The sequence below is a fragment of the Sciurus carolinensis genome, chromosome 16 (assembly GCF_902686445.1).
Source record: "Sciurus carolinensis chromosome 16, mSciCar1.2, whole genome shotgun sequence".
Lineage (NCBI taxonomy): Eukaryota > Metazoa > Chordata > Mammalia > Rodentia > Sciuridae > Sciurus > Sciurus carolinensis.
In genome coordinates, this window is record NC_062228.1 from 67,314,757 (window position 1) to 67,327,148 (window position 12,392).

At 46.8% G+C, this 12,392-nt stretch overlaps 1 long non-coding RNA gene and 1 pseudogene across 1 annotated transcript; both read left to right on the forward strand.

Moving 5' to 3' along the window:
- Positions 1 to 256: 256 nt before the first annotated feature.
- LOC124967133 (uncharacterized) lies at positions 257 to 5,792 on the forward strand. Its single transcript, XR_007105463.1, has 3 exons — positions 257 to 501; positions 2,716 to 2,841; positions 5,533 to 5,792. It is a non-coding gene; the product is annotated as an uncharacterized LOC124967133 (long non-coding RNA).
- Positions 5,793 to 8,138: 2,346 nt separating this feature from the next.
- Positions 8,139 to 9,842, forward strand: LOC124966255 (zinc finger protein 543-like; annotated as a pseudogene).
- The last annotated feature ends 2,550 nt before the right edge of the window (positions 9,843 to 12,392 follow it).

The following is a 12,392-nucleotide window of genomic DNA, read 5'->3' on the forward strand; positions in this document are numbered from 1 at the left end:
CCGGCTGGGCGGATAACCAACGGTCTGGACCCCGGCTCAAGTCCACGGTTTTTCTTTGTTTTTCGTTTTTAAGCAGCGCCAGAGGCGGACCAGCACCCGAGGGGTTGGGGGGGGGGGTGGAAAGGCGCGCTACCCAGGAGGCCCTGCGGCGGGCTACCCAGGAGGCCCTGCGGCGGGCTACCCAGGAGGCCCTGCGGCGCGCTACCCAGGAGGCCCTGCGGCGGGCTACCCAGGAGGCCCTGCGGCGCGCTCTGGGCCATTGAGGGCCCGGGACAGGCCGCTTCCGGCGGCAGCGCTGCGACATCTCCCGGCGCCCGGCCCACAGAGACCGTGGCGCGGGTCCCCCGCTTTTGGGGCCCGGCACGCTGAGTCCCGCCGGGTGTCCAGGGAGCCCGCCCGCTGAGCTCGGGGAGACTGAGGCTCGGGGTGCGGCGGGCAGGCGGGCAGGTCGGCAGGTCGTCCCTGCCTAGGGCGGCGGCGGCGCTGCGGGACCCCGTGCAGGTGAGCGGCGGTGGCTCTGGCCTTGCCGCTCTTCTGCCGGCGGGGAGGTTCGGAAGCCGAGGAGGCCCCCGGTGTCCCTTTGCTGTTGCCTTTGACTGACGACGAGCGGCCGTGGCTTGTCCTCCAGCACCGCGGGCCTCTGACAGTGCTTGAGGGTGAATGAGGCTTCCTTCCGAGGGCTCCTGCCACGCCTTCAACCTCTCACTGAGGCCACAGGTCCTACCAACCCGCCCTGGACACCACCCCGACCCGGTCTCCTTCCGTTTTCGGTGCTCTTGATACTCGCAAACCCTCCGCCTGCCCCACCCCACTTGTCCTTGCGTGTGTCTTGCCTGGGACACTGCCCCTGTCTTTGCAGGGCTTCTTTCTAATATTCTGTGGTCTCTGCTCAAACTTAACTTGTTTGGAGAGACCTTTTCTTAAGGTCAGGCTAAAGTGACCTTTCCAGGTCCTTTCGCTTTCTGGAATTTTTGTGTAGGGATTTTGGTAAAATTAAAGAAGCTTGCTGGGTTAGTTTGTCCAGAATGTTGTGGGAGCAAAGAGGAAATAAGTAGTTGTAGAAGAGCCATAGTACCAGACCTGAATTGATTCTTAGCTGAGGACTGATAGAAATTATGTAAAGCTTCATTTAATTATCAGCATCTTAAAGCTAGGTTCTTTCATCATCACTGTTTTATATAAGAGGAACTTGAGGTTTACAGAGGTTGTTATCTGCCCCAGAGAATGAGAGTTTTTATCATATTGTAAACCAGCAGCTACTAACAGTGCCTGTGTTTGTACCTTGTTCTCTACCCAGAGGGACTAGGAGGCTGGGGTAGACATCTAAAATAAATTTTGCCGGGGGGAAGCATGCTTCCTTCTCAAATGTAATACTGAGCGCAGTGGGGACATGGCATTTCAGGCAGGTGGAACTGTATGGGGACACAAGAAAGCTGTATTGGTTTAAAAGGACTCCACAGAGGACCTGTGTGGTTCCCTGCCCCCACCTGATGACACATTCCAGGAGAGAGGGCTGGCGTGACCTTTTGATGGCCTTTCCATCCCGCATATCAAGGCCAAACATCATGTCTAGTTAAGGGCCTATGTTCTCCACCACCACCTGCTATGTCTTCTTTGACTAATGTACACTATTCCTTTAGTGTCCTGGCCTCAGCAATGAGTGCTGGCAAAATTCATGGAGGAAAAGGAAGTGATGACTCCTTATCTATTCTCCCTGGACATCTTTGAAAACCAGAAGGAATATAGGAGGTCAAGGGAGCTGGTCCCAGGCCCTGCCACTTCCCAGGCAAGAGCCACAATGGAAGATGATTCATCTTTGAGGTGGTTGGTGGTGATTCCTCTTCTCTGCTCTTCTACCTATGTCTGTGGAACTATTTTCAGAGGTGGCGGAAATGAACGTGACAGTGAAATTTATCTGGAGTTCTTTACATCCTTATCAACCCAGGATTAACTTTACTAACAGATGAGTGTGATGGTTGCATGATTAGACTGTAGACTAGAGGAACCTGGGTCCAGATTCTGCCTCTGCATGTAAACTTGGGGTGAGCTCATAGGGCTTTCTGGACCTCAGGTCTTTGGGTTTGAAGTGGAGATGATGATGATGTTGACCTCATGGGCTGTGGCCTGTTATGTGTTTCTTTCAAAATATTTTTAATTTGTATGACTTTTCACAGTGATGTAGAAAATACTGTTGTATTTATCTGGGAATAGAGGCTCAGACAGATGAAATAAGGCCTCCACAGTTACACAAGGAGCAAGTGATGATTTCCAGAGCTTGTTTTTAACTGTAAGAATCTGGCTTCTGAGCGGGGGACTTCAGTTACTTTATCATATAAAGTTCCCAATACAAAGCAGGCCACAGTGGGGACCAGTAAGACTCGGGTGCTGTTTCTCTTCTGACATGGTTTTTTAACTTATTTTCTCCATTCCTCTGATAATCCTGAGCACTAACTTTCTGTGCCTCACGGTGTATAAAGCATTGTCCTATCCCTGTCTCGAGCCCCAGTGTCTTTCTGCCTAGGAGACTTCTCTCTTCTTTGCTGCTGTAATGTGTCCAAGGCAATGTTACCTCTTTGAGCCCAGTATAGAATGGACCTTCTGGAGGCATTTGCTGATTGGGACTTTGGGTTTCCACTATTTTTGGAGTGCTCACGTGACAGGTACTAATCCTATCCAACAGGCCAACAGCAAATACTACTTCCTTTGACTTTCCAGGTGTCTGTGACGTTTAAGGATGTGACTGAGACCTTCACTCAGGAGGAGTGGAGGCAGCTAGACCTTACCCAGAGGACCTTATACTGGATGTGATGCTGGAGACCTGCAGGCTTCTGGTTTCTCTGGGTAAGGCCTCTCCCCTCTCTCATATGGGCCACCAGAAGCTTCCCTCCTCTGTCCTCTGACTCAAGGCCTGACTGGTCAAGAGGTCTCAGAAGCTGCCCTCCCTGCTCTCCACAATTTCAGCCTTTTTTTTTTTTTTTTTTTTTTTTTCTTGTTCCCACTTTATTTTGATCTCCTTCAAGTGTTGGGGGAAAAAACAGTCTGCCTCTGGTTGCAGTCAAAGGAGAGGGATGTGATGGAAGGAAACAGGGGTGTTTTGCAGAACCCAAAGGCAGCATTTCCAGCCAGGACCCATGGGGACTGTTATAGCACCTGGGAGGAAGCATGGCTGTGCTCTGGCTTCTGGGTCTTCTCTTTCCCTGTCTTTGCACAGTGGCTTTTTTTCTGTCACATGGATTGTCTCTGAGACCCACACGTTCCTTGCCTATCTTTCTATATGTTTATTGTTTATTATTATTGTTGTTTTTCTGTTCACATTTCTTTTTAAAATTCTTCTAGCATACCCATCCTTGGAAAGTATGGAAAACAAGGCCATTATAGTGAGTCCCTCCTATATTTTAATTCATTCACTTTAAGAGATAAACCTTTACTGTGAGATGCCATTCTTTGCATTATTTGATAGTAAAAGTGATTTCTGCTGTGTGATATTGATAATAGTAGATGATATTTCTGCAGATGTCTGTGTGTACCCAAATCACCATGTGGAATTCCCTCCCAATTTTTTATTTTTTTAGTAGTTCATGAAATATGGAAGTCTGGAGTCACCAACACTGCTCTTCACTGTCCCCTGTTCCTAAAGAATGAATTTTCCTAATGATGGCTGCTTCTCACCTCCACAGCTCACTTGGTATAAGGCTGTTGACTCCACATAGATGTGCTTGCTGGCCCATTAGTGTAGCACTGGGAGACCAGGATCAGGGTCCAGAGTCTAGGCCTAGCCATGCTGCTCTTGAGCTTTGTATTTCTGGGAAAGTTACCAAACACCTCTCCGTGCCTCAGTTATCTCATGGGTAGAATGGGCCAGTGTAGCATTGCACAAGCTCTCATGAATGTACGTGGCTCACAATAGTGCATGGTGAAACCAGCCTTGTGTTATCAGTTGTGACCCCTGCTGCTTTCACTGCCATTGCTGACATCATCAGCATCGTCATTCTTGTGATGATCCTCTTTACTGGCAAAGTCGGCGTTCTCAGGAATGAGGTTTGATGACTTTGTTGTCAGATTGCCCAGATGCTTGAGGCAACTTAGGTTTCCATCTTGGCCCAGCCAGACCTCCTTTCCCTGACTCTGGCAGTCACTATCTGCCTGAATCTTAGTTTCTTTATCTGTGCACGGTGCTGATCACAGTGTACACTTCAGGTGCATGCTGTGAGAAAGTCCCAGGATAAATTTTTTATGCAAGGCCCATAGGAAAGCAATATATTATTTTGCTTACCACCTAAAAAAGACTGAATCAATGAGGACATATACATTCTTTGTGAATGAAAAGACATAATACTTAAAATGTTACTTTTTTTCTTAATGCTTGTATTTTTAATTCAAAATTTACAAAATACAGTGGATTTAAATTGCTAGGCATAGTCCTCAGGGGTATATATGACTCTACCATGTAAATATCAGTTTTTTACTTACTATTAGGAGTGAAGACCTCAGACTCTTAAGTTTAAGGGTTAACTGGGAGTGGCAAGATATAGGTGCAACAGCATTTTGGTAGAAAGATTGGAAGGCTGTGAGGTGATGGGGAGTGTGATTGGAGAGCTCAAGGAAGGGCTGCTTGATCAGAGTCCAGTCTTAGTGATGACTGATGAGTTCTGAGCTGTAGGTCAGGATCTTCCTGGTGAGCATTTCTGTGGGTCTGTGCACCTCCAGAGTCCTGTGTCTTTAACCCCAGCCAATTTACAGATAAGTATTTAGCTGAAAGTGACAGAGCAGCACCTCAGTCCTTTAAGAAATGTATTATCTTACCTTGTAAGGCTCCTGGGTTAATAATATGGCTGACCTGATTATTTGGGGTTTTGTTGGTTGGTTTTTGCTTTTTTTTTTTTTTTTTTTTTTTTTTGTCCTTTTGCTCCCTCTGCTTGGTCCAGGGCACGTACCCTCACAGAAGTTTCAGGGTGCCACAGGCAACAGGAGTGGAAGACCCTGTCATTTAGCCCTTCTTGGAATATCAGCTTCCTCCTTCCTCAGTCCCTGATGTAGGTTAGCTGCCCACCTCAAACCACAGAGCATCAGGGAACGCTATGTGCCAAAGGGATATCAAGGCACTTGTATCTCTTTGCAGACCATGGTCAACCAGGAGTATTTAAGTCTGATGCCCAGGCTTACCCACAGAGATTTTGTTCCAGTTGATTTGAGGGGCAACTAGACATTCCTAGGTCTTACTAGTTCAAATAAGTCAAATACATGTGACTTTGAGTGGTTAGAAAATACCTCTAGGAAAACACATCTGACTGGACTGAGCTTCTGTAGGGTGGAGACCAGAATCGAGTCTGTCTGCACCTGTTTCTCCTGTCTGTGGTATTGGGTCCCAGCAGTGCTACCTTGCCTTTTGTTTCCAGAAGGCAGTTCAGCATCTTGCTCACTTTGATGGGAGCAACTTCATTTTACATTTTCACCCCTGTCCTGAAACTACAGGCTAGGCTGAGATTTTCTTCTCACTGGGGTCCCTGTGTCCTCCTTTGTTCTTGTGCACAGGCTGCCCTCTGTCCATATCAGAACTGATCTGCCAGATAGAGCACAGCCAGGAGTTACAGAAGGTGAAGAGGGAACTTTCCCAAGGCTCCTGTCCACATGGGTGCCAACAGGTGGAAGGCTGGGGTTGTGGCAGCTGGCGGACTTGGAGGTGACACTGCCTCTGAACTTCGAGGGAATCAGATTTGTGTGTGTGATTCGTCGTTTACCGGTGACGAGTTCTGCTTCCTCTAATGTTGAAGTTTGAACACTAGAGAAGCACACCAAGGCAAGCATATTAAGCATGTTTTACTTAAGGGTAATAATACAGACTTCTCCCGGGAGGGAGAAGGAGACATGACTGATGTTCTAAAGTCCCCAGAAATGAGCGCACCCTACATCTTTTATCGGTTAAGGTCTCTTTTGTTCTCCAGTTCTCTTCCCCCTTTATCTCTCCTTCCTGCCTAGTGACTAGGCCTGGTTTTGCATAAAGTGAGAAGCCATGGGCAGGGGGAGGGCCAAGGTGATTCAGGCAGGTAAGGGCCAGGGGGCATTAATTAGCAGCTCCATGCTTGCAGTCCTTGATAAAGGCAGGTAAATTTGGTAATCAGTGGGCTCCAGGGATCTTTGACATTCTATTCTCCCAGGGGCAGTCTCCAACTTCGAGGCAGATGACTTTCATGGCCTTTATGTCCTCGGTTTGACCCAATCCCCTATTTCTACACTAAATACCTGTCCCCATTCTGGCTTCGTTGTGTATGTATGTTTGTGTGGCCTCTCTGGGAATTTGGGCCTTTTAACCTGTGGTTTCCTCTGCCCCCTAGCCTCAGCCACTCTGCCACACAGCTCCTGGGGACTCAGCAGACACAGTCTGTAAGTCATTTGCTTGGCTCCAACTGCTTGGACTCAACAAGTAGCTTTGACAGACAGCCTTGTGAACTGGGGTTGTTGCAAGACCTCATTGTATCTTTGTGATTTCAGCTGTGCTAGATCTAGCTGCACTAGCAAGTGTACTCAGATCTCCCTGGTTCAGAATATAAAAACTATTTTTTCACCCCAGGGATTCTGTACTGCAGTTATTCATGGACCCAGGTACCTTCTGTTCACATCACAAGGAGTCAGTGTGTCCCTGGCATGCTCCATTTGGCAGAGGGGAGATGAGGAAGAGAAGATATCACACCCTCTTCCATGCACATGACTTTCCTCATATTTCACTGACAAGACATCTGGACACACTTGTGTGCATGGGACTGTGTCAGAAGGAAAGAACATGTGGTGTGCTGAGCATCTCAGGGCACCACCCTCGCTCCTAGGCAGTGATGGGAATGATGGTTTGTATGTCGTTGTGTTGAGGATGCGATCGATCCTGTGTGGAACACAGTGTGTCTGACTGCTGCAGTGAGTGGCAGTAAGAGTAAGCTATTAGCACTGCTTGCACGCTGCTAGTGCACATGAATATTGATTTTGTACACACAAGCACATGCATGCATACACATATATACTTTGGTAATATGGACTGAACCCAGGGGTATTTACCACTGAGCTGAGCCACACCCCCAGCCCTTTTTATTTTCTGAGGCAAGGTCTTGCCAAATTTCCCAGGCTGGCTTTGAACTTGCAATCCTCCTGCTTCAGCCTCCTGAATTGTGCATAGTGATAATATATGATGTTTCCTTCTGAACTTGAGGAAATGTCCTCTGCATTCCATCTTTCCCTGCCTCCACCCTCCCACCCTCCAAATATCACACTAGAAGGTTCCCTGCTCTTCTCATTCTTCCTGTTTGGTAGAGACTGAGGTGACATTTGGCATTTCTGCCCTACATCTGGACTGCTGAAGGCGCTGGGGCTGTTTTGTGGTGATTGGCTTCCCCACTGGGTCATGGCCACTTGCCCAGGCCCTTTGGCTGTGTCACCATTGCCCCTTCCCTCACACCCATCTTTGTTTGGTTATTTGTGGTGCAGGGGATGGAACCCAGGCTGCACACTTGCTAGGCATGCACTCTTCCACTGAGCCAAAGCCACAGTGTTCCCCCTGTCAACATGGATCAAGGGCCCCTGTTCTAGCCACTTCTGAGTTTTCCTTTAAAAGTTTCAAGACTCCTGTTCTGGGCTGTGTTGAACATTATTTCTTTGTAAATGAATGTTGTAGAAATGAAGATGTTGGTTGAAACAGTATTGACTTTCTTCATTACCAAAGCATTTCTTTTCTTTCTTTTTTCTTTTTTTTGGCAGCGCTGGGGATTGAATCCAGGGCTTTGTGCGACTGAGCTATATCCGCAGCTCCTGAGGCATTTCAAACTAGTATAATGTGACAAAGTAACAGGCGAGATTTTCTCATTTTCTAGCAAAAAATGGTGTGATGTTTTATGGAAAGTAAAAAAGTTTCAAGGATCCAGGGAACACAAAGAGACCTTGCAAATGTGGATTCCAGGGGTCTCCATACCAGGCACAGAGCCACCATTCCCATCTCCTTGTTCTTACTGAGTTGTTGATTTCTTTAATGTCACCATCACTAACAAGCCCTTTTGATCATTGTATTTCCTGCAGGTAGCAACACAAAACCTAAAACCACAGAGCCCATCCCTGCTTGCCTGGCCTGGCTGGAGTGAACCTTGCACAAGGAACAACTGATGCAGAGGGCCTTGGAGAACTACCAGTTGGGGCAGCTCAGGGGTCAGGTTAGGACATCTGAAATGCAGACAGGACTTCAGAGACCAGCGATAGAGAAGCTTCCTGAGCACATGATCTCTGGGCATGGTGGTGTAGGAATGGCTGATTTGTGTTCAAGAACTCTCCATGTCTCTCTAGATGATGCTGTGTATGTGACTCAGGTGAACCAGGTGCAGGTCCCTTGTTGCATACAGGGGAAAATCCCTACAAATGCAAGGAATGTGGGAAAGTGTTTAACAAGAATTTTCTCCTCATTCAACATGAGTGAATCCACTCTGGAGTGAAGCCCTATGAGTGCACAGAGTGTGGGAAGACCTTCAGCAAGACCGCTCATCTCCTCCAGCACCAGATGATCCACATGGGGGAGAGGCCCTATGAGTTCTTGGAGTGTGGGAAGGCCTTCAACCACAAGTCTCACCAAATATGGCACCAGCACATCCAGAGTGGGGAAAAGCCTTATAAGTGTGGTGAATGTGGAAAGATCTTCACCCACCGCTCCACTTTTGTCTTGCATAACAGGAGCCACACTGGAAAAACCTTTTGTGTGCAAAGACTGGCAAAGCCTTCTGCAATAGGCCAGGTTTCATTTGACCCTACATCATCCACACTGGGAGAAACCCTATGTGTGCACGGAATGTGGAAAGGCCTTCAGCCAAGTTGTACCTCAAGTGGCACCAGCAGACACACTGGAGTGCGACCCTTTGAGTGCAGTGAGTGTGGGAAGACCTGTGAAAGTGCTGACCTCATTCAGCACCACGTCGTCCACACTGGGGAAAAGCCCTACATGTGCACGGAGTGTGGGAAGGCCTTCAGCTGCAGGTCTCACCTCAAACAGCACCAGCGCATCCACAGTCGGGAGAAGCCTTACATGTGTAGTGATCATGGGAAGGCCTTCACCCACTACTCCACTTTCATCTTTCATAAAAGGGCCCACCCTGGAGAAAAACCCTATGGATGCAAAGAATGTGGGAAAACCTCTCATTCACCACTTCAGCGTCCACACTGGAGAGAAGCTGTATGAGTGCATAGAGTGTGGGAAGGCCTTTAACAGATGGTCACACCTTACAAGCCACCAGCAGATTCACAGTGGGAAGAAGCCCTATGAATGTATGGAGTGTGGGAAATCTTTATGTTGGAGTGCAGACCTCATCCAACACTCCATCATTCACACTGAGAGAAGCCCTATGAGTGCAGTGAGTGTGGAAAGGCCTTCAGCCACAGCTCATCTCTCACACAGCACCAAAGGATGCACACTGGGAGTAACCCTGTCAGCTTGGCAGAGGAGGGGCCGCCTATCAAGTGGGAAAGCTTAGTCAACATCTTAGGACTCATGTTAAGAAGACTTTTAAATGTAATCACTGAAGAAAATCAGTGGTCAAAGGCAACTTCTAACCCAGCCTCTGGCCATTCGTGCCAAGAGAAACTCTTTTAGTGCCATCTCTATGAAAAAAAAAAATTATAAATCATCATTTGCATCTGAAGAGTCGTGTTTAATATGGACCCAGCCTAGAGACTTCTACATCTGGGAATTCTTCCATGAGAGAGGAAGCTCTCATGTGCTCTTAGAAAAACCTTCAGCCACATCTTTCTTCTTTGTTTAAGTTAAAATGTTATCTCAGGTATATTCATCTTTTTTTTTTTTTTTTTGCGGTACTGGGGATCGAACTCAGGGCCTTGTGATTGCGAGGCAAGCACTCTACCAGCTGAGCTATCTCCCCAGGCCAAAATTATATCCATGCTTTTTTGTGTGTGGGTGTAGTGCTGGGGATTGAACCCAGGGCCTTCTGCATGCAAGGCAAGCACTCTACCAACTGAGCCATATGCCCAGCACTTCAGGTATATTTTTTAAAGGAGGAGGGTAGGGCTCAGGGTGTAACTCAGCTCTACATGTGCAAGGTCCTGTTGTTCAGTCCTCAGAGACAAAAACACAACCAGGAAGAGATAAAAGAGGAGGAAATGCAGGAACATCTTTGTTCACACTTTGACAAGCAGTTTGTCATTCTTTTATGATTATACTTGGGAAAAGGGGAGTTTTGTTTCAGAAATGAAAGAGCCCTATTCTGTGTGCACACTCACTGCTGTCCAGTGTCAGGACAATTAGACTGTGAGGGTGGAAGACCTGGAAAGCTGCCTTCATCCGCTAACATTGCCTCTGAGGAGCAGGAGCAGTCTGCTGGGAGACCAGAGGTGGTGTGGTGAAGGGCTCCTCTTTAAGGAGATGAGGCTGCACACACAACTGCACACCTTCACTGCACAAAGTTGATTCTTTTTAAACAACTATTTTCTTGTGCCTTCACTTACCCACTGTGATACTTTCCTGGTCCCAGTCTCTGTAGTCTCTATTTTTCTGTGGGAGGAGAAGATAGTGTTCCTAACACAGTAAACTCAGTTAGGTCCCAGTTAGGTCTTCCTCAGATTTAGTTTTCTCACTTCTCTCCCTTCCTTAGGCTTCTCCACGTACCCCTCAGCAATTTTCTAGAGGTCAAATTAACACCAAAACAAAAATGCAAAGCTAAACTAGGTTAAAGGAGCAGGATAAACTCTGAAGAAAAATAACACACAAAGTAGGAATCTCATTTTCAATGTTATAAAAGATTGAAGATTCACTGTGAAGTGTCTGTAATGTCAACAGATGAGTCTGCAGTTATGTGTGAGTTGCCTTTTTCATCAGGAGCTTAGTCCCTATTGGCTGCCTCCTCTCAGAGCCTAGTATTTTAGCTACTTGTAGTAGTATTACCTTACATTAAAAAGCATGTTGTACAGAAAGATAAAAATAATAGTGTGTTTACTTTGAACTCCCTGCCAAGCCTTTGAGGTGACCACATGTAACTTCACATTCACATTGTAGGGGGTATCATTTTGTGTTGTGTTAATCTGTGTCTTTATTGTGATGGTAGTTCTTTTGTCACTTTTACGTCTTATTTCAGAACTCGTCACCAAGTTGTAAGTCCTGCATACACTTCCTTTTCTTTTCCCTTCTCTTCCCTTTTTCCTTCCTTCCTTCCTTCCTCCCTCCATCCCGCCCACCCTCCCTTCCTCCTTCCCTCTCTCCCTCCTTCCTTCCCTCCTTTCTTCTCTCCCTCCCTCCTTCACTCCCCTTCCCTCCTTCCTTCCCCTCCCTCCCTCTTCCCATCCTCCCTTCCTCCCTTCCTTCCTCTCTCTCCCCCTCACTCCTTCTCTTCATTTCTTCCCTCCTTCCTTCCTCTCTCCCCCTCCCTCCTTCCCTCCCTTCCTTTCTTCCCCCCTTCCTCCCTCCTTCCCTCCCTCCCTTCCAGTGTCACTTTCCCACTGAGCTCCCTTTTTATTTTTTGAGACAGGGTCTCACTAAGTTACTTGGGGTCTCCTTAAGCTGTGAAGTTGGCTTTGTACTTGGAATCCTCCTGCCTCAGCTTCTGGAGTTGCTGGGATTATAGGCATGTGCTCCAGCACCTGGCTGTCATATTTTGTTTTAACATTTTTACTCTTTACCTTTTATGTTTGAATCTCTGGTCCATACTGTTGATTTTATACTAAGGTTTAGGTTGAGTTTTTGCTGCTGTTGCCTATGACTCTTCAGTGTTCCAGCACCATTTTTTCCCCTAAATACTATGCTACCTATATTGAATTGCTTTTGTGTCTTAGTCAAATAACATTTGGGTTTCTTCATGTTGGTCTCTTTCTGGGTTCTCTAGTTTATCAATCTAGTTCTCTGTTATTGGCAGAGGCTAAAACTTGCCACTATACTATCTTCTTTTACTATGTTGAGTCTTCTGGTTCCTGAATGTGATGTCTCTGTTTATGTAGATCTTCATTTATTTCATGTTTTGTAATTTTTGGCTTGTAAGTAATGGACATATTTTGTTATAGACTTTTTGCAGATTATTTTATTGGACCATTTTATGTGATATTGAAGATTTTATTTATTTGGTTTTGGGGTGCTGGAGATTGAATTCAAGGGCACTTTACCACTAAGCTATACCCTCAATCCATTTATTTTGACACAAGGTCTCACTAAGTTGCTGAGGCTGACCTTGAAGATACTCTTGCCTCAACTTTCTGGGTCACAGGGATTACAGGTGTGTGCCACTGTGTCCCATTGTGTGTCATTGTTTTGGTCTTTCTTTGTTGTCCCGACTGGCCTCAAACTCCTGAGATCAAGCAGTCCTTCCTCAACCTACAGTCTCTGCAGGTACTGACCACTCTAGACTTGAAATTGAGGTTGCACATGATCTTGG